The sequence below is a fragment of the Acinonyx jubatus genome, chromosome C1 (assembly GCF_027475565.1).
Source record: "Acinonyx jubatus isolate Ajub_Pintada_27869175 chromosome C1, VMU_Ajub_asm_v1.0, whole genome shotgun sequence".
NCBI lineage: Eukaryota > Metazoa > Chordata > Mammalia > Carnivora > Felidae > Acinonyx > Acinonyx jubatus.
In genome coordinates this window covers 153416313-153435546 of record NC_069381.1, presented here as the reverse complement: position 1 = coordinate 153435546, position 19234 = coordinate 153416313, and the positions used below count along the sequence as shown (strand labels likewise).

Sequence of the window (19234 nt, the reverse complement as noted above, 5' to 3'; positions counted from 1 at the left end):
GCAAGTGGGTATGCCATTCTCTCCAAGATTTAAAATCTTAAGATTCTCATGGTTCTTCAAAACTCTTTTCAAATCATATTCTATATCATTTATTTGGGATAATGCCTATGTGAATTTTTGTGTGAATTACAGTCTGTCTCATGAGCATAAAAACCTTCAGTTTAAAAATTTATTCTAAGTTACCTGTACAGGGTGTTTTAGAAACGATAACAAAAGATTATGTCTCTCTTTAGAAATTATAAAATGTCAGGAGACAAAATTATTTTAAACAGTTCTCATCAATTTTCCACTGCAATCATATTAAGATAAATTGTTTTTTTTTTTAAGCTCTGGAATTCACTGAATATTTTGAGGAGGAGGGGTGATATAATCTTTCTCTAATAAGCTTGAGTACTTATAGAAAATAATATTGACTCTTGCAGTTTCTTTTCTCAATTAACAGTTTTCAAAAAAAAATCCTTAAATGAACATTTTTAAATAAATACAAACATACCTCAGAGATATTGCTGGCTTGGTTCCAGAACATTGTGACCCAATGAGTATTCCAATAAAGCAAATCAAATGATTTTTTTGTTCCCCAGTGCAAATAAAAGTTATAATTACACCATAGTGTAGTCTTTTAAGTGTGCAATAGCATTATGTCTTAAAAAATAACTTAACTAAAAATTAATACCTTAATTAAAAAATACTTTATTGCTAAAATACACTCACCATTATATCAGTTTTCAGCAAGTCATAATCACTGACAACAGATCACCATAACAGATACAATAATAATAATGGAAAAATTTGCAATATTTCAAAAATTACCAAAATGTGACATAGAGACATGAAATGAGCAAATGCTGTTGGAAAAATGGTGCTGACAGACTTATTTAATGTAGGGCTGCCATCAACCTTCAATGTGTAAAAAAATGCAATCTCTGCAAAGTGCAATAAAGTGAACCTCAATAAAATGAGCTATGTGTGAAAAGACATACTTCTATTTTTTTGCTGAAAATGCTTTAAACAGATATGTGTATGTGTGTGTATACCATAATTTAAAAAATCTACAATTATACAATGAACTTCAATAATTTTATAATTTTTTTCTAAACAAATGCCTATTGCTAAAGAGTTTCCTGGGGTGCCTGGATGGCTCAGTCAATTGAGCATTCAACTTCAGCTCAGGTCATAATCTCAGTTTGTGAATTCAAGCCCCACATCAGGCTCACTGCTGTCAGCACAGAGCCTGCTTCAGATCGTCTGACCCCGCTCTCTCTCTTATTCTGTTCATCCCCTCTCTTTCTCTCAAAAACAAAATAAACATTAAAAAAAAAATAGTTTCCTTCTACAGCAACATCAAAATGCAAATTATTGTTTATTATTGTTGAGATGATTTGCCAGGTTTTGAGAACTTTATCTGAAATGATTTTCTGTCCTTGATTTTAATATCATAAATATTGAATACATTTCCCCACATCACCAACATCTCAATAGTCTCCATAAATATAAGTATCATAGTTATAAAGTAACTAAAGTATGTTTACGTATCCATACAAATAAATATTACCTCATTACTTTATAATAATAACAAAGTGCTAATATGAAAAGGAAGAAAAAGATCTATAGAAACACAGGGTTAAGTTGCACAGAATTACTATGCTTTGGTGTGAACTATCCAATTTCAAATTAAGTTGAGCGAGGATTCTTTTCACATGCATAATAACACAGCAAAATAGTTCATTAGAAGAAAGGAAGTTAATTCCTCACTGGGTTCTCATTTTTCTTTTCCTTCTTTCTTTCTCCTTGTTCTAGAAGTCATATGAAATTTACATAGGTTTGTAAACACTCCTAATACTCATTTATGTAAACCAATTCTAAAAATCAGGTGTATCTGCTGTGGATGAGAAATGTCTAAATGCACAATACATACTTCATACATTTAAAGAAAAAAACATTTCATGACCTGGTACCATAGAATACCTAGAATACAGTGTACTAAACATGCTTACCAAATCTCATTTTTACTACCTAAATATTGGTTTAATGTATCTATTTCTTTCCATAATCATTTTATGGGAACTAGATCCAAAATCACATTCCACACCAATAGTAGTAATCCAATATGTCAAACAGAGCCCCCTTATTAATGATTCATTTCTACTATTCTAATATTCATTTCTATTCATTGTACTATTACATTTAAACAGCTACCCCTATTCCAGATAAGGATAAGTTATATTACATAATTTAGAAGGATTAATTTTTCTACTTTTGGCCATTTCTTTTGTCAATTATCTTCAGTAAATGTCCAAAATTGTTAACACTAAAGTCAACAGATATTAAATAGAAATCCTTTTCTATAGCTTTGCTTTCCTTAATTTATGAAGATAAAAAATAAATGACATTGTAAATACCTACGTAAAGTATACCCTAATACCTAGACATCCAATTGAGAGATATTATACAACTACAAACAAAAAGGATTGTGCTTGTATAATAAAGAGGGAAAGGAAGTTCTCAAATTAGGGATTAGCAGGTAGTTGCATTTTTTTGAGAAGCCCTCTAGTTTTAACATAACTTCATTCATAAATATAACTTCATAGTCCTTATTCTCATTAAATCAAGTTGAGTTATTTGAGAGAGAAAAATAGTCTCATTGTAAATAATAAATATGTCCCAATAGGGAAACTCGAGACAAGTATTAGGGAAATAATTTATTTTGAAAAATTTTCTATTTCTGTGAATCTTATGAAAGTTCGTTATCCATTAAGAAGAATAGGACTGTACCTTCCTGATAAGTGTCACTAGATTAAAAAAAAATTAACAAAGCAAGGAGTTTGCTTCCCACTGGAAAACCTCAGATCATTTATTAATTCTTTATTAAATTAAATTATTATCTCTTATGTAGGGGCCCTAATGGGTGCAATAAATTCTGTTTTGTAATTGAAAACAGAAGTATAAATGTGGTCTTCATTAATAATGTTGCTAATCCTGTTTCCTGCATTTGATTAAAAGTCGCCTTTAGCTAATAGACATATTTTACATGTGACATTATAGTACACCAAAATCACTGAAGCACGATCATCATCTACCACAAAATATTTCAGACTCTGTGCCTAGGAGTTTAAATATATTATCAATAATCCTCACGAGATCCCTGTAAAGCAGATTAAGACATCTGCATTCTCAAGGTTAAGTGTCATGCAGCTCTAGAAGTAAATGGCAGGTTTTAGGTTGAAATCTAGTTCACTGTGGTTCCATTTCACTATCATTATGGATAAATCCTCACTGAGCTCTAGCTAAACATAGCACCATCTGTTAAATGTTTGAAGCGCAAAGCCCTAAGGAATTGTCCCTACCTCTAAGGAACTCGCAACCTAGTTATGGAAACAAGGCATGTACAAAAAGAAACAGCCTATCAGAGCTGTTTTTGCAGGAGTAAAAGGAAATTGAGTCCCCACTTGAATAGACCAAAGAAGAAGTCAAGGATAGAGGATGCCACATTTCACACTGTATATTACACAGCTGCCTTAGGACATTTGTCTAGAGTATAGGTGAGGGGAAAACACGCACACCCAGAAGCAACCAAAAAACATCACGTGCTTAAAAATAAGCGGCAGGTGAAGCTAGTTGCCTAGCTTGTCAACTGGAAATTTCAACTCTCAATCCTTACCTTTTGGCAATATTCTGCTGGTCTAGCTGGTCTGTTTCCACTCCTGGGAGCCTCAAACACGCTTCTCAGCTCATCAAGGGCAATAGAGAAGCGCTCGATCCTGCGCCGACCAGTCAAGGAATCCTCTTTTAGCACTTCAGGTGGGCGATATTCCCTGGAGTTGTCACTCTTGTCCTCACGCTCTGAGTTCAACATCTCCTCTCCTACACTGAGGGGCATGCCAGGGGCATCTGGAGGTCCAGGTGCTGACACTCCCTCTACTTTGGGGTCAAGCAGTTTGCTTTCTCGAGGCTGGAAGAGCCTGCAACGACTACCTCCAGGGCAACACTCACTTTTGTGGTACTCGCAGGATTCCCACTTCTGCCTCAGGAGGTTCAGGGAGCCCTTCTGTATCGGGAACATGGACGGCTCCAGGTTGTCCTGCAATATCAAAAGTGTCTTTTGTCAAAGATGCGGTCAGGTGTGTGAAGCATTTTCAAAACACCTGGAATGCCAGCTCTTGGGGTTGGTGTTATAGTATAGAAATCCAGCTTTGCTATGTAATGTCTGGCTTTTGACCCTACAAAGATTGCCAGTTAACTTAGAATTAGATTATGGAGAGGACTGGTTTGTACAGCCATGGACATTTAAAAGTAGAGACAAAAACCAAGACGAAGTGATTTTTCCCCCTTTCTTTCTCTATAAAATCACCCACCAATTATTTACTATGTAAAACTCAGACAACGTTCATTCATTGTTTAGTACATTCTGAGAAAAAGCAATTTAGCAAGTCTAATGTGAAATTAAAAGGTTCGTAACAATTCAGGACTTCTTTTGAAATTACTGGTTTCTGCAAATGTCTTACTTCACAAGGAATAGAATAATCGCTAACAGCTATTAAGTTCCTGCTATATGGCAAATCCTTTGATAAAAAACTTTATATGAATCTCATTTTAATCCTAACATCATCAGAATGAGTTAGTTGCTACTATGATTATTATCTTCCAGGAAAGGAAACTGAAAAGTACTTTGCCCAGGGTTCTGAGTGACAGAGTCTGGATTTGAAATGCATCTTTGTGACTCCAGAACCTGTCCTCTTAGCCACTGTAGACTAATGCCTCTTTTGTAATTTTAGCATCCAATTCAAATCTTATTGTGAAATTGATGAGAACTTCACCTTGTTTTAGAGTTTTGTGGTGAAGAGGAAAAAAAAAAATCAAATGGCAAATGTATCCTTGCCAGAAACAAACCCACACACCCAAACACAAATCATAGACAGCAAGAGTTACACGCTAGCATAAATTTTTGCCATAGAAATGGCTACTTTCTATTCTAACCCAGAGATTCTACACTACAAACTTGGGGCTTTAATAAATACATTTTGGAATGAACGAACGAACGAATGAATGAATTAATTAATTAATTTTGCTCCTGAGGGATGATGCATTTTTCTGCAAAAGTATTCGCACAGTGTGTGTGATAAACAATCTCACTTAGATTAAGGCCTGGAAGTATCTCAAAAGGTCACCTAATACAACGGGTCTCCAGACTTCTTTGACTGCAAACCCCATTGTAAGACACATTCTATGTATTGGGACTCAGCTCACACAGTACATATAAATAAGAAAAAAACATTTTTGGTTTCATTAAATACTGTCTTTTATTATGTGAACTGTCTGGTGATGTTTTCCACTCTGATAGCCTTCACTTAAAAAAGAAATGCTACCCGCTAAATTGATTTAATGGTCTACTAATGGGTCATGGACTGTTGGTGTGCTCCACTTACAGCAGGAGTTCAAACTTGGGTTGGGTTTTACTCACAGTGAGGCCTTACAAAAGCTTAATTTCTAAAATGGATTTATAAACATCATGGCTTTATTCTGAAAAATACATTAGATAATGCATATAAAACTTCCAGGGTGTATTAGAAACCCACCCATAGCTCTTAATTACACTCTGTGCTCCATCTCTTGCTAAAACATCATTTGAATCGGTCACATACTCATGCTACACATAAGCTTCCTAGATAGGAGTGCTTGGAAGAAGGATGAGAGTATTTTAAGTCACAAATCCATAGACTGAACAGACTGGAAATTTTGGCTTTAATAATATTGCTAAGTAATAAGTTTGGATTAGTCACTTATTATAGAAAATCTCAAAAAACAGTAGCACCCAGCAAGACCTGAATATCTGTTTGGAAAACTGATTAGCATATGCTGAGAATCTAATCAACATATGCTGGAAATGTCTGTGACTCATGTGTAAATGGACTTAAGAAAAGATCTTATTAACAAGGGAATGACTGAGACATTGTCACAGCTGGTAATAGTGACCTCATGAGGTTATTTAATGAAAGAATTATTCCTCAGCCAAACTTGCAGAGTTAGGAACAGAAATTTAGGAGGAAGAAAAATTGCAAAGTAGTGGAGGAAAACCATATTTTTGTTCCCCTATAGAAAAAAAAAATCCTAATCTTTAAAACTGATTTGGAACTTCTGATTCTACATAAAGACGGAATAGACACACTTTTCTCTATTCTTCCTATTAAATATGGCTAAAACCCTTGGAAATTATATATAAAGCAAATGTAAGAGACAGATTGTCTAGGTACTCTGAGATTTGAGGAGCAATATGGTAATGAACTCTTTCAGTCTTATGTAGCCAAAACTTGTTGCTGGAAGGCTAACCCAAAGACTTCTAATGGGAACAAAGAAACTTCCCCAAGGAAAGCCTTCTCTCTAGCCAAAGAAACAGGAAATGGGGCAACTTAGCATAACAGGAAATTTTGGACCATGATTTCCATCCTCCAGGTAAATACTGAACTATTTTTGCTCAAGATATGTGTGAGGTTTTTTTCCCCCACATCAACTAATTCTCCAACTCTCTGGCCTCTAACTAGGTGTCCCATGATTAACTAATTGGCATTAGCACAGATTCCAAAGATTAGGATCTCAGTTCCATAAGGCTGTCCCCACTTCAGAGACCAGTCAAGTCCCAGGTTGCCACCTGTACTTCTGACCAACTGGCTATCAGTTGAGGGTTCCCATGATCCCTCTTACTCAGGTTGGATAATTTGTTAAAACGACTCACAGAACTTAGGATGACACTTTACTTATATTTACCTGTTCATTACAAGGGATACAACTCAGGAACAGCTAAATGGACGTGATGCACATGGTAAAGTATGAACTGGGTGGTGCAGAACCTCCATGCCTTCTCTGCATCCTGGTGTGTTCACCACCTCAGAAGCTCTGGGTTGTTTAGGGGATTTTATGGAAGCTTCATTATAGCGATGATTGATTAAATCGTTGGCTGTTGGTGATTAGCTCAACATCCAGCTCCTTTCCCCTCCTCAGAGATCAGGGGTGGGGTTAAAAGTTCTAACTCTCTAACCATGTTTTCATTTTTCTGGTGAACAATCCCCATCATGAAGCTATTTAGGACCCCAGCTACCAGTCATCTCACTAGCATACAGAAGATATTCATACCCTCCAGAGATTCCAAGAGTTTTGGGAGATGTGTGCAAGATCATTATATATTTATCACAAACACCATGAAAAATGCCACCATTGCTCCTTGTTGTCCCCTCTCCCTCCTACCACAATGATGGTATCAGAGAAGACTGAGTGGAGACCAAGGGTCTTCATCCCCACTCAATGATAACAAGATCTCCAAGATGTCAGTGAAGGCTATGTGAGGATCATGTAGTTCTGCATCATCTAGAGGTAATGAGATGTTTCTCCTTCTCCCCTTTCCTGCTCACATCAGAAGACATGGAGTTGGCAGCTAAAACTTTCACCATCATCCACTGTTGGTGAAGTTTCTTTTCCAACGGTGGTGTCAGAGGAGCCCATGAAAAGACCAATAACACTGGGGGTTGGGGATGGGAGGTAGTTCTCTCCATCCCCGAAAGTCAGGGTGATATTAATGAAATCCCACTTCACCTAACAGTAATGGATCATTCCTCTCCTGGGAGTCAAAGGAGACTAACTGGGTAAATTGGAATTCTACTCCCACTTGAAAATAATAAAGCTTCTTCTCCTTCATCTTCTGAAATAGATATAAGTTCCAAATTTTATAACAGAATCACCCAAATTTCCAGAATATAATTGAAAATCACAGGTCCTCCCTCTTTCTCTTTCTCTCTCTGCCCCTTGCTCATTTGTGCCTCCCCCTCAAAAAAAAAAAAAAAAAAAAAAGAAAAGAAAAGAAAAGAAAAGAAAAGAAAAGAAAAGAAAAGAAAAGAAAGAAAATGACCGGTCATACTAAGAGCCAGGAAAACCTAACTTGAGGAGAAAAACAATCAGTAGACACCAATACTGAGATGACTCAGATATTTGGAATCCTCTGAAAGAATTATGATGACTGAAAGTAGTCATCATAAAATTGCATCGATGAGTAATTGCAAACATGCTTGAAATTCTTTTAACAATGGAAAAGTCTTAGCAAACAGAAGATATAAAGGATAATCAAATAGAAATTTCACAATTGAGATATCAATAACCAAAATAAAAAATTCACCAATAAAAAAATTCACTGATGGTCTCAGAATAATGGAAAGGACAAAAGAAAAAGACTGATAAATGTGAAGATAGAATGTTAGAAATTACCCAATGTAGGGGCATCTGGGTGGCTCAGTCAATTGAGCATCCAACTTCAGCTCAGGTCATGATTTCATGATTTGTGAGTTCAAGCCCACATGGGGCTCAGGGCTGTCAATGCAGAGACCACTTTCAATCCTCTGTCCCCCTCTCTCTGTCCCTCCCCTGCTTGTGTGTTCTCTCTCTCAAAATAAACATTAAAAAAAAAAGAAATTACCCACTGTAAACAACCTAAAGAAAATATAGTGAAAGAAAGAGAAAAGTATAGAACCTTAAGGACCAGAGATCGTAAGGACCAAAGATCTAACATTCATGTCACTGAGATCCCAGAAGAAGAGGAGAAAGATGGTGGTGCTGAAAAACTAGTCAAAGAGATCATGCTTGGAAATTCCCCAAATTTGGCAAAAGACATGAACTTATGGATTAAAAAAGTTGAGCTAACACCCAAGACACATCAAAATCCAATTTCAGAAAACAAAATTAAAAAAAAAAAAAAAGTCTTGCAGGCAGTAAGAAAGAAATGACCTCTCACCTTAGGGGGGAAAACAATTTAAATGACAATGGATATTTTGTCAGAAATCACGGAGGTAAGGAGGAAATGACACAATATTTTTCAAAGGCTATAAGAAAATAACTGTTGGGGGCACATGTGTGGCTGAGTCAGTTGAGCATCAGACTCTTGATTTTGACTCAGGTCATGATCTCATGGCTCCTGATGGAGCTCCGCCTTGGGCTTTGTGCTGACAGCATGGACCCTGCTTGGGATTCTCTCTCTCTGCCCCTCCCCTGCTCACACTTTCACACTCTCTCTCAAATAAACAAATGAAAAAGAAAAAAAAGAAAATAATTGTCACTCCAAATTTTATTTCTACAGAAATTATCCTTCTAGGAATGAAAGAAAAATGAAGACATTCAGCTGAAGAAAAACTAAAAGAATTCATTGCCACCAAATTTACCCTAAAAGCATAGTTAAAAGAATTCTTGAAACAAAGGAAACTATAAAAGAAAGAATTTTGGAACATCAAGAATGAACAGAGAACAATAAAAAGAGAAGAATCATGGATAAATACATTAGACTTTCTCCTCTTAAATTTCCTAAACTGTGGTTGATTGTTGAAGCAAAAAGTTCAACATTGTCTGCTATGGTTCTCAGTGCATGTAGTGGAGTTATTTAAAAACAGTTATACTATAAATTAGGGAGGGTAAAGGAATAAAAGATAAAGTTTCTATACTTCAACTGGCAAAATGCTGACACCAAGAGACTGTGATACGTTATACATATATAATGTGATATTTTAGAAATCACTAAAAAAAATAAATCATGTTAAAAAAATAGATAAAATGTATTTTAAGAAATATTCAAGTAACTCACAGAAGTTAGAGAAAAAAAACAAAGAGAACAAATATAAAACAAACTAAAATGACAGGGTTAAACCCTATAATATCAATTATTACATGAAATGTAAATATCTAAAATACTGATAAAAAATAGAGATTGAAGAGAACATAAAAACCATTATCCACATACGTATGAAAGAGTATTATGCTGAGTGAAAAAAAATCTCAGAAGGTCACATACTGTATGACTGCCTTTGCATAACATCTTTGAAATGACAAATTATAGATGTGCAGAACAGGTTAGTGGTTGCCAGTGTTGTAAATGTGGAGGGCAAGATAGGTATGACTACAAAGAGGTAGCCCAAGAGAGAGATTTGGGGGGTGAGGTGGGGTTGAAAAAGTTCTGATCTCTATTACAACTATGATAAAAGTGTAACAACCTACACGTGATAAAATGGCTAAGACTATAATACACATTGTGTCGATGTCAATTTCCTATGTCTGATAATATACTATGCACTCATGTAAGACGTAACAACTGAAGGAACCTAAGCAGTGCTCACTAGCTCTCACTGCCCAGTGTTGGCAACTTCTTGTGAATCTAGAATTATTTAAAAATAAAATATTAATGGGGCACCTGGGTGTCTCAGTTGGTTAAGCCTCCAGCTCTTGATTTTAGCTCAGGTCACGGTCTCACGGTTCATGAGATGGAGCCCTGTGTCAGGTTCTGCTCTGATAGCTCAGAGCCTGCTCAGGATTCTGTCTCCCTCTCTCTCTGCCCCTCCCCTGCTTGTTCTCTCTCTCCCTCTCAAAATAAATAAATAAACTTTAAAAATATATATAAATAAATAAAAATAAAATGTTCAAAACCAAACAGACAAATGATTTGAAGTCACTCCTCTGGGTTTTATTCTACTTGGAGAGCACAGTGAGAAACATAGACAGTAATACCAGCATTCATGTGCAGTGACATGGGGTGGTAAGTCCCTCTGCTGCACTGGCCACCATTATGAATAAGTGACATCTTTGTGTCAGTTGTCAATTTATTGCTGCTCAGCTCCTCCCGCGTACTTTTCAATATATGTTCCATGATAAAATACTGAATTCGTTTAAGTATTTCTCCTTTAAAGTGCGTACAATGTTTAGCTTTCTCAGTAGAGGGCGCTGGAGGGTCAGTGCAGAGGAAGAGGCTCTGCAATTTCCTGTGAGGGTGGGGTGTCAGGGGTTTTATGATATGAGAACATCCAGTCAGTGGAGCCCGTCCAGCCACAGGGATAGAATGCCACCCCTCTATGATCTTACGACCTTAGTCTGGGGATAATCCTTCCATAGCCCGCTCAACATGGAAACAAATCTTATAGCTGTCAGTGACCTGGAGGCTATCACAGAAAGCAGCTGTTGATTCTGCAAGCTCCTGAGCAACCCACATGTAGCCTGCCTGTGGCCCAGGAGATCAACACAGATCTGCTGCTCCCTCTGCCAGTCCCTACTAGCTCATGTGCTCTGAATGCCTCTTGACAAGATAAGGGCTATGACTCCCAGCACACGGCCTTCCTACTAGTTGCTGATCACCTGTTCAGTGTGCACCCTGGGAGGTGGCCTATTGCTTGTCTAGAAACTCCGCGAGCATCTGCAGCCGGGCTATACCAGCAAGCTGGTTAGCTAGGCTCGGGCTGAACCACACCTTCTCCAACCCAAGTCTGAATCCTTTGTAAATCTGTCCTTCCTTGGTTATTCTTCCTCAGACCTAGGGTACCATAAATTGTGTTTTTATATATTATGGTTACACTTTTATTGTAGATGTTAATCATTTTTATTAAATTTCTCCTGTTTATTTTTTTTTCAACGTTTTTAATTTATTTTTGGGACAGAGAGAGACAGAGCATGAATGGGGGAGGGGCAGAGAGAGAGGGAGCCACAGAATCGGAAACAGGCTCCAGGCTCCGAGCCATCAGCCCAGAGCCTGACGCGGGGCTCGAACTCACGGACCGCGAGATCGTGACCTGGCTGAAGTCGGACGCTTAACCGACTGCGCCACCCAGGCGCCCCTAAATTTCTCCTGTTTAAACTGTTGTGTGGTTTCTATTTCCTGATTGGACCCACATGGCTATAATACTCTTGTTTAATAAGAGATGTTTACTATCTAATTTCAACAGCAGGTCGTAAGGGTACATGTTTTTAGTATTGTCATGATAGTGCATGCCCCTGTTCCCCTTATTACCAACTGTGCTGGTGTGTGATGTGTGGTTGGTAATAACTCTTCTTCCCATAGTCCCTCATAATGACAACCAACGTGACAGAGGACAGCGTTTACTGAAAAGTGTCCCACTGAACTCTAGTCTTCCATGATGTTCTTCAGAAAACATTACAGCAAGAATTATCTAGACAAACAAAATTTAAAAACATAATATTCATCCCATAATATCCAAGCCCAAGTAATTGTTGTTCTAAACTTATTTAATGAGAGAATCTTTTATCATAAATTGCTCTTAATATGTTCAGGTGTTGTCTTCCATCAAAGTCATTTTGATAAATGTTAACATAAAGCAAAAATCACTGTAAAAGGCAAGCCTCAGAGTCCTTCTTAGTATATATATAGCAGTAAAAATTGATTATTCAACTCACTTAGTCATGAATTTGACATGTCTTTAAAAAGTATTTAATAATTATATTTAACAAATAATATTTTCATATTTTTATTAAAACATGGACTTGAACCTGTGAAAGACCACATGATAAGCTGAAACATTTATACATAATATGAGAAGACCTTCCCAGCCTTTGGAGAATTGCATAGTAAGTAAGAATCTGGATATATATGAACTAAGGAAGATAACTGGATATTTTATACAACAAGGGTCATTTAATTAAAAAAAAACAAAACCAAAAACAACTGAGAAGAAATAAAGATCCCAAGGAGCTACACAGGTGATCTCACTGTGACCGTGCTGCAAACGTTACCAATGGGTTGATGCATCTTCTTTCACACTCAATGAGACAGACTTTAATTCATGTAGGATTTACTTCCATTCCCAGACCCCAAGGCCTGCCCACCATATTATCTAGCAACACAGGGGAGCAGTGCTTAGGAACAACGTGAAGTTCAGGAATTCTGGACTTTGGTTGTCTCTGTCCAGTGGTTCTCCTCTAGGTTAGGATATCACTACATTGAGTCATTGAGACTGAGGTTGCAGCAAGGTAGACTGAGGTAGGATAAAACTGAAAAATGTCCATAGAAACTACAGGATTAACCAATGACCTAAAAAAAAAAAAAAAGCATCAGGGCAGAATAAAACCACTGTTGGCATTTCCACAGAAATGCACGCTGTTTTCAACTGTCACAGATGACTCACAAAATGTTTTGGTTTAACCTAAGCATGTGACTCTACATTTTTCCTTGCTGAGGGGATGGTTTTGGAATTTAAGGGATTTTCTCTTTTTTTAATGTTTATTTTATTATTTTTTAGGGAGGATTAAGAGGCAGAGAGAGAGGGAAACAGAGGATCTAAAATGATCTCTGTGCTGACAGTGGAGAGCCTGATGGGAGGCTCAAACCCACAAGCAGGGAGATCATGACCTGAGCCAAAGTCAGACGCTCAACTGAGTCACCCAGGCTCCTAAAGGGACTTTCAAACAAGACTCTCCTCCATCATTCTCTCTCTCTAGGACTTATTTCCTCTGCCCTTTCAGTCTCATGCAGTTCCTATTTCCTGTCCTGCCACAGGACCTTTGCAAATACCCTCCCTTATGCCTCAGTATTCTTCCCTCTCCTGGGCTGGTATCTCCTAATGCTAATGACTCACTCGGAGAAGCACTGCTGACTTACCAAAGACGTTAGAGCTTACTATTTAATAAATACCCAAGGTGATTTTGAAGAAGGTGATCTGAAACCCATTCTTGGAGAAACACTCATAAAGAGAACCAATGTTCTCATGGACAGACAGAAATACAATCTGTCAAGATTTTGTATATGCATATGAACTGATATTCACATTAGGATTCCAGGCCCTTTAGTTCATGTTGCTGCCAGGTGATCTGCTAGCTCCTGTGAAAATAGTATCAGGTGTGTAGAAGGAAACATTTTTCAGATGGGAAAGAAAAGCCTTATCAAAAACTAAGGTGCCAATGTATTAAAAACTGGATTCTCACAAAACTTCTTACAAGTTGTGATCTCTGTAATTCTAAGAATTTCCTCTTGCCTCCATTATTGTAACAGTGGGTTTGTCTCTAATTATGATAATAATTTAAGGTTTGTGGCCCATTTCATAAAATGACAAGAACAACGATTTTACCTGTCAAGCACACCAATGTGTTCAAAGAAAAATTAAGTCTTTGAGCAACTCTTGGTGCGAAGAAAAATTACCAAATGCTTTTCTGTTCTACTGAAATTCCCTTAAGTCAAATCTTAAACAAGCTTAGTAAATAGTCTCATTGGTTGATTTATTAAGACTTCTTGTAAATCATAACTCTTGTTTCTTGTATTTGAAGACATGTTTTGGTACACTTTTCTACTAAGAGTGTTTCAAGTTTAAAACAGAGTGATTTATCAATTTGGAACACATCCCCAAATAGAAGAAATAGGATTAGTACAGATGATAGCAAGTGGAAAATTTTAAACAACCTGATATATGGCAAGGGTGACAAAAGTGCTGACACTTTCAACCTACATTTCCAAAAAGGGAAATTTATCCTGAAGTAAAAAGTTTAATAGAAGGACATTCTTTATATGCAAATACCCCCTGCAGCATTTTTAGTCATTAAAAGAAAAGGAAAACCCTAAAATTCAACGCAAGAGGAATGCCTTATTACATTATAGTAGAGCCACGTAGTAAAGTTAGGTAGCCATTGGAACTAGTAAATATGGAGTACACATAGAAATATTAAAATAAATTTATAATATTAAGCAAAGAAATGCACAGTAGGTAATGTATTGCATTATTTCAAAATACATGCATGGGTTTAAGAACTATGGGTTCTTAACTACGGGTTTTAAAAAATGAAAACAATAGTGTTTATGTATTGCGATTTGAGGCAACTGGCTTTTCCACACTTTCAAAGAGAAAAATAAATACTGTCTTTGGCAGCATGAGTTTAAACTGTTTACCACCTTTCATGGAAGGAAAGAAATAATGCCTTTCACAACAATTATGGGTGTATTTGTAATATTTTTAAATTTCTCATTCGTTACTCTAATATTTATAGCATCAAATTCCAATATTCTCAGTTTTCCCTAAGCAGAGAATGACCATTGAAGGTAATTTAAGCCCAAGAGTCAGTTTACTACAGTCATCTTTGTTTTAAATTACAGCACTACCAAACCCTCCCCCAGAATCAGCATGTGATCCCTCCTTTTCCCCTCCGGTGGTTTTTGTATATATGTTTATATGAATATATACACATAATGAATGTATACATATATACATTTATATATATGATGAGCCCAACCACAAGTGATGTCATTTTTTTCATTTTTTTCATTTTATTTATTTTTGAGAGAGAGAATGCAAGAGGGGGAGGGGCAGAGAGAGACACACACAGAATCTGAAGCTGATGTCACTTTTATTGCTTCCTTTGCTCTAAACTCAAGCAAGTAGCCATAAGTTATTTCAGAAAAGAATACAAACTCAGCTCCAAGACTTGAGAAGACTCCTCAACATATTTCCTGTAAGGACCTGGATGGAAAGCCTTTTGCCAGATGCAGGCAGGTGGACTTCTTCAGGGGCTTCTGTAATGCTGTTTCAAACTTATCTGATCATTTACTATTTATCTTGAAGTTCTGAAAGCATGGCATGCTGCAGAGGGTCTTGGATGCATGACAAGGCTGCTTTGTACAATTATTTCGGCTATAAATAAATTTATCTTTGTGTGTGAAAAATCACCTAATGCCTGTCTCCATGTTCATTATGTCATTAGTTTCTATATGTTCTCTCTTTTCCCAACACCCACCATTCTCTTAAATATTGCATCTCAGAGATGAGAGCATCTCCTCAAAGTCCTTTAAACCGGACTATAATAACAACAACAACTATTACAAAAACTCAGATACAATTTAGCAATTTTCATACCAACTAAAGTTAGGAAATATTTTTGTTAATCAAAACTTAGGCTCTACCAATTTATGAATAAAAGAGACATCAGAGTGCAATAAAAATGTATTGTGGAGGAGAAGTGTTTTTAGTGGGCTTCTCATCTTTGGTAACTACAGCTATATGCCTGGAGGGGAAAAATATTTTGAAATAGAATGCTAGCCTCCTTTAAAACAGTAGCTAATGATCCCAACCAGATGACAGAACAAAAAAAGATTGTGGGGTGTATCAGCGTCTGCAAGCTGCAGTTTCAAACTACAAAACAAAAGGTTTCCAAGAACCTGCCAAATTTGTGTTGTCACTCAGCCAGATTCTTTGCCAAGGAAATCCTTAGTCTCACAACTACAGAAAGCAAGTTAAGGTTGGGGAAATCACCAAACTAGCACCTTCCGAAAAATATCCCAAGTGTTAAATTTATAACACTAATATTGGCGTGGGTTAATTTATTTTTCTGTTTTGGTTACTTTTTCAATTATCAAACATTTAGTATTTTTGTTGTGATTGAAAATTATTGTCAGACAACAATCATTTTTTTTTTCAGAGGAAAATAAATCCTAACGGTAATGACTAAAAATGTTTGTCAAATAAAAAGTAATTGATCTTTTTTGAGAGGGAAATTTTAATTAGTTTTGGCAGACAGTTGCTATCTTACCTGATAAGAATGTGAAAGAAAGGAGTTAAGAGTTTCAAAGGGATGGCATTTTCAGTATTAAAAACAAACAAACAAAAAAACCAAAACTAAAGCTTTAATATAAATGTTGCCAATTCCATTAATTTTTCTGGCTATCCTAACTTCATCAAAATAGATTTTCAATTAGTTTTCCTTCTGAAAATGTACCTAAAATTAGTACATTACTTAATTTGCCATTAATAAGATGCATGCATAATTCATACACATAAAGAAAAAGATAAGAATAATGCATTTGTTTATTTTTCTTTCTTTTATCTCCTCATCCACATTTATTAAGCAAACTGGCAAAGCATCTTGCTAAGACAAGTTATTAAAAGAAGTTATGAAGTTGTATATTTGCAATAAGCTTATCTTACCGCCATGTCCTTTTCTGTCAAGTTCCTGTCCTGTGCCTCGGCTACCACAGTTACATATCCATTAAAGGAAAACATAAATTTAACAGTTCTTTAACTCACTGATCTCATCTAACTAATGAACATCAAGCATGATGGACATACGTTGCTAGATAGCAGTTACAAGACACCAAATCTCTCATAGCTAGCTCTGGGAGCTACATTATTTAGTAAGTCATGGAAGACAGAAGTGCACTTTCGACCATAACCCCTGCTTGTGCTGAGTACTCAGCTTACAAGGTTTACCAGGTAAAGGCTGACTGAAGCAGCCTTTGTTTGCAAATTCTATAGAGCAACAACAACAACAATAACAAAAAGCATGCTCAAAAGATTGATCTTGCAGCATCCCAGGAAACTGTCTGTAGGGTGTGGATAATGAGTATTTAATAAAAGAAGATATTCATTAAGTGTTTTGTGGATTATCCCAAGCAGGCTGGGTACCAGACAGTACCTGTTACTTAGACAATACAAAGCCAATGTTCTGTCACACAGGCAAGTTTCTTCCATTCTCATATACAGAAGACATCTGGAAGAAAACAATCATCCAAAACTTGCTCTTGTGAGGTTTAACATAAGAATGTCAATGCTAATAATACAAAGAAGAACAAAATTTTAGAGTTTACCATGGGAAGCTGATGAGGAATTAAAGGTAAGTCCTGCTTTCAAGGATTTATAGTCTGGCCAAAAGCACTGCTTTCTACCTTTCCTGTGCACCGACATCACCTGAGATGCTGTTAACACTGTAGATTCCCAAGGCCCTGATTGGGGAGATTCAATAGGTCTGGAATGTGGCCTGGGAATCTGTCTCCTTAGAAGCACCACGAGTGATTCTGATACCTGAAGCCCATGGACCCCAAACTTAAAGAACACCCTGCTATATCAACAGAAACATCAATGACCTGGAGAAGACACAATAGCATTAATTAATTCAGTACATGCTTAGAGATAGCTTACAATGGGAGAGGTACCATGCTAAGTACTTATAGCATCTTTATACAAACAACTTGTAAAAACGGAAAATGACAAGAGTTAGTGAGGCTATGGAGACATTGGAACCCTTGTATATTGCCAGAGGTATGTGAAATGGTGCAGCTGTTCTGAAAGACAATATGGTGTTTCCTCAAAAAAATGAAATATACAACTACCATGTGATCCAACAATTCCACTTCGGGTTACAGACCCGAGAGAACTGAAAGCAGGAACTCAAACAGTTATCTGTGCACCTATGTTCATAGCAGCACACCCACAATAGTCAAAAGGCGGAAGGAGCCCAAGTGTCCATCAATGAATGAAAGGATAAACAAAATGGGGTATATACACTCAATGGTATATCATTCAGCCTTAAAAGGGAAAGTAATATTGGCACATGCCATTACATGGATGACACCTGAGTACATTACACTAAGCAAAACAAGTCAGTCACAAAAGGACACATATTGAATGATTTGACTGATGTGAAGTACTTAGAATAGTCCAATTCGTAGAGACAGAATATTGAATATTGAGTATTTGTTACCAGAGGTGGAGAGGAGAGGAGAATGGAGAGTTAGTGTTTAAGGGGCACATAGTTTCAGTTTGGGAAGATGAAAAAGTTCTATTGATGGATGGAGGTGATGCCTGCATAATAATGTGAATGCGTTTAATGCCCCCAAATGGCACACTTAAAGATGACTGAAGTGATAAATTGTATACGTATATTTTAATACAGTAAGAAAATCCAAAACAAAGTCACTGAAAATCATGCAAACAGTAATCAGGAAGTGTAGAAAGTACACTCAAAATTGCCTGTTGTGATAAAATAAATTAAAATAGGCTTCGTGGTGAGGAGAATTTTTGTATGGGCTGTTGAAGGCAGAGGGACACAATCCCTAGTATTTCTACCATCCTGACAACCACATTCCAATACAAACACAAACAAGCCCAGGGGACATGGAAACTTGGTAATTCATGATATAATACAAATATTAGCCCATCTCAGACATGTAATCAGATATTGCTTAAATTTTGTAAGTAAGGAGGCAAATACATATATACATATATATGTATATGTATATACGTATATATATGTATATATATATATGTATATACGTATATATATGTATATACATATATACGTATACATATACATATGTATATATACTATACATGTATACATGTATATGTATATACATATGTATGTATATGTATATACATGTATATATGTATATATGTGTATATATACATATGTATATGTATACACACACACACACACACACATATATGTATATATATAAGGAACTCAGGCAAACAACAAAATCAAAATCATCTTATTCAGTAAGTAAAGAGACAAAGAACATTGCAGTAGGATGGATGTGGTGGTAATACAGACATGCTGTGTATGGAGTGGTAGCAAAAAACAGGGACTCAGCACTTAGAGACTATTGCCTTACATTTCCTATTCAGCCACCACATGGCCTTAAATTTCAGTTTCCTTGGGGATAAAGTGTAAC

General features: G+C 36.4%; 1 long non-coding RNA gene across 1 annotated transcript in view; it reads right to left on the bottom strand.

The window, feature by feature from the left end:
- Positions 1 to 3392: 3392 nt before the first annotated feature.
- The window catches only part of LOC128314053 (uncharacterized), a 145113-nt gene continuing 129271 nt past the window's right edge, over positions 3393 to 19234 (bottom strand). Inside the window, exon 4 of the long non-coding RNA XR_008295411.1 lies at positions 3393 to 4078. This is a non-coding gene — a long non-coding RNA (uncharacterized LOC128314053). The remainder of the gene's footprint in view (positions 4079 to 19234) is intronic.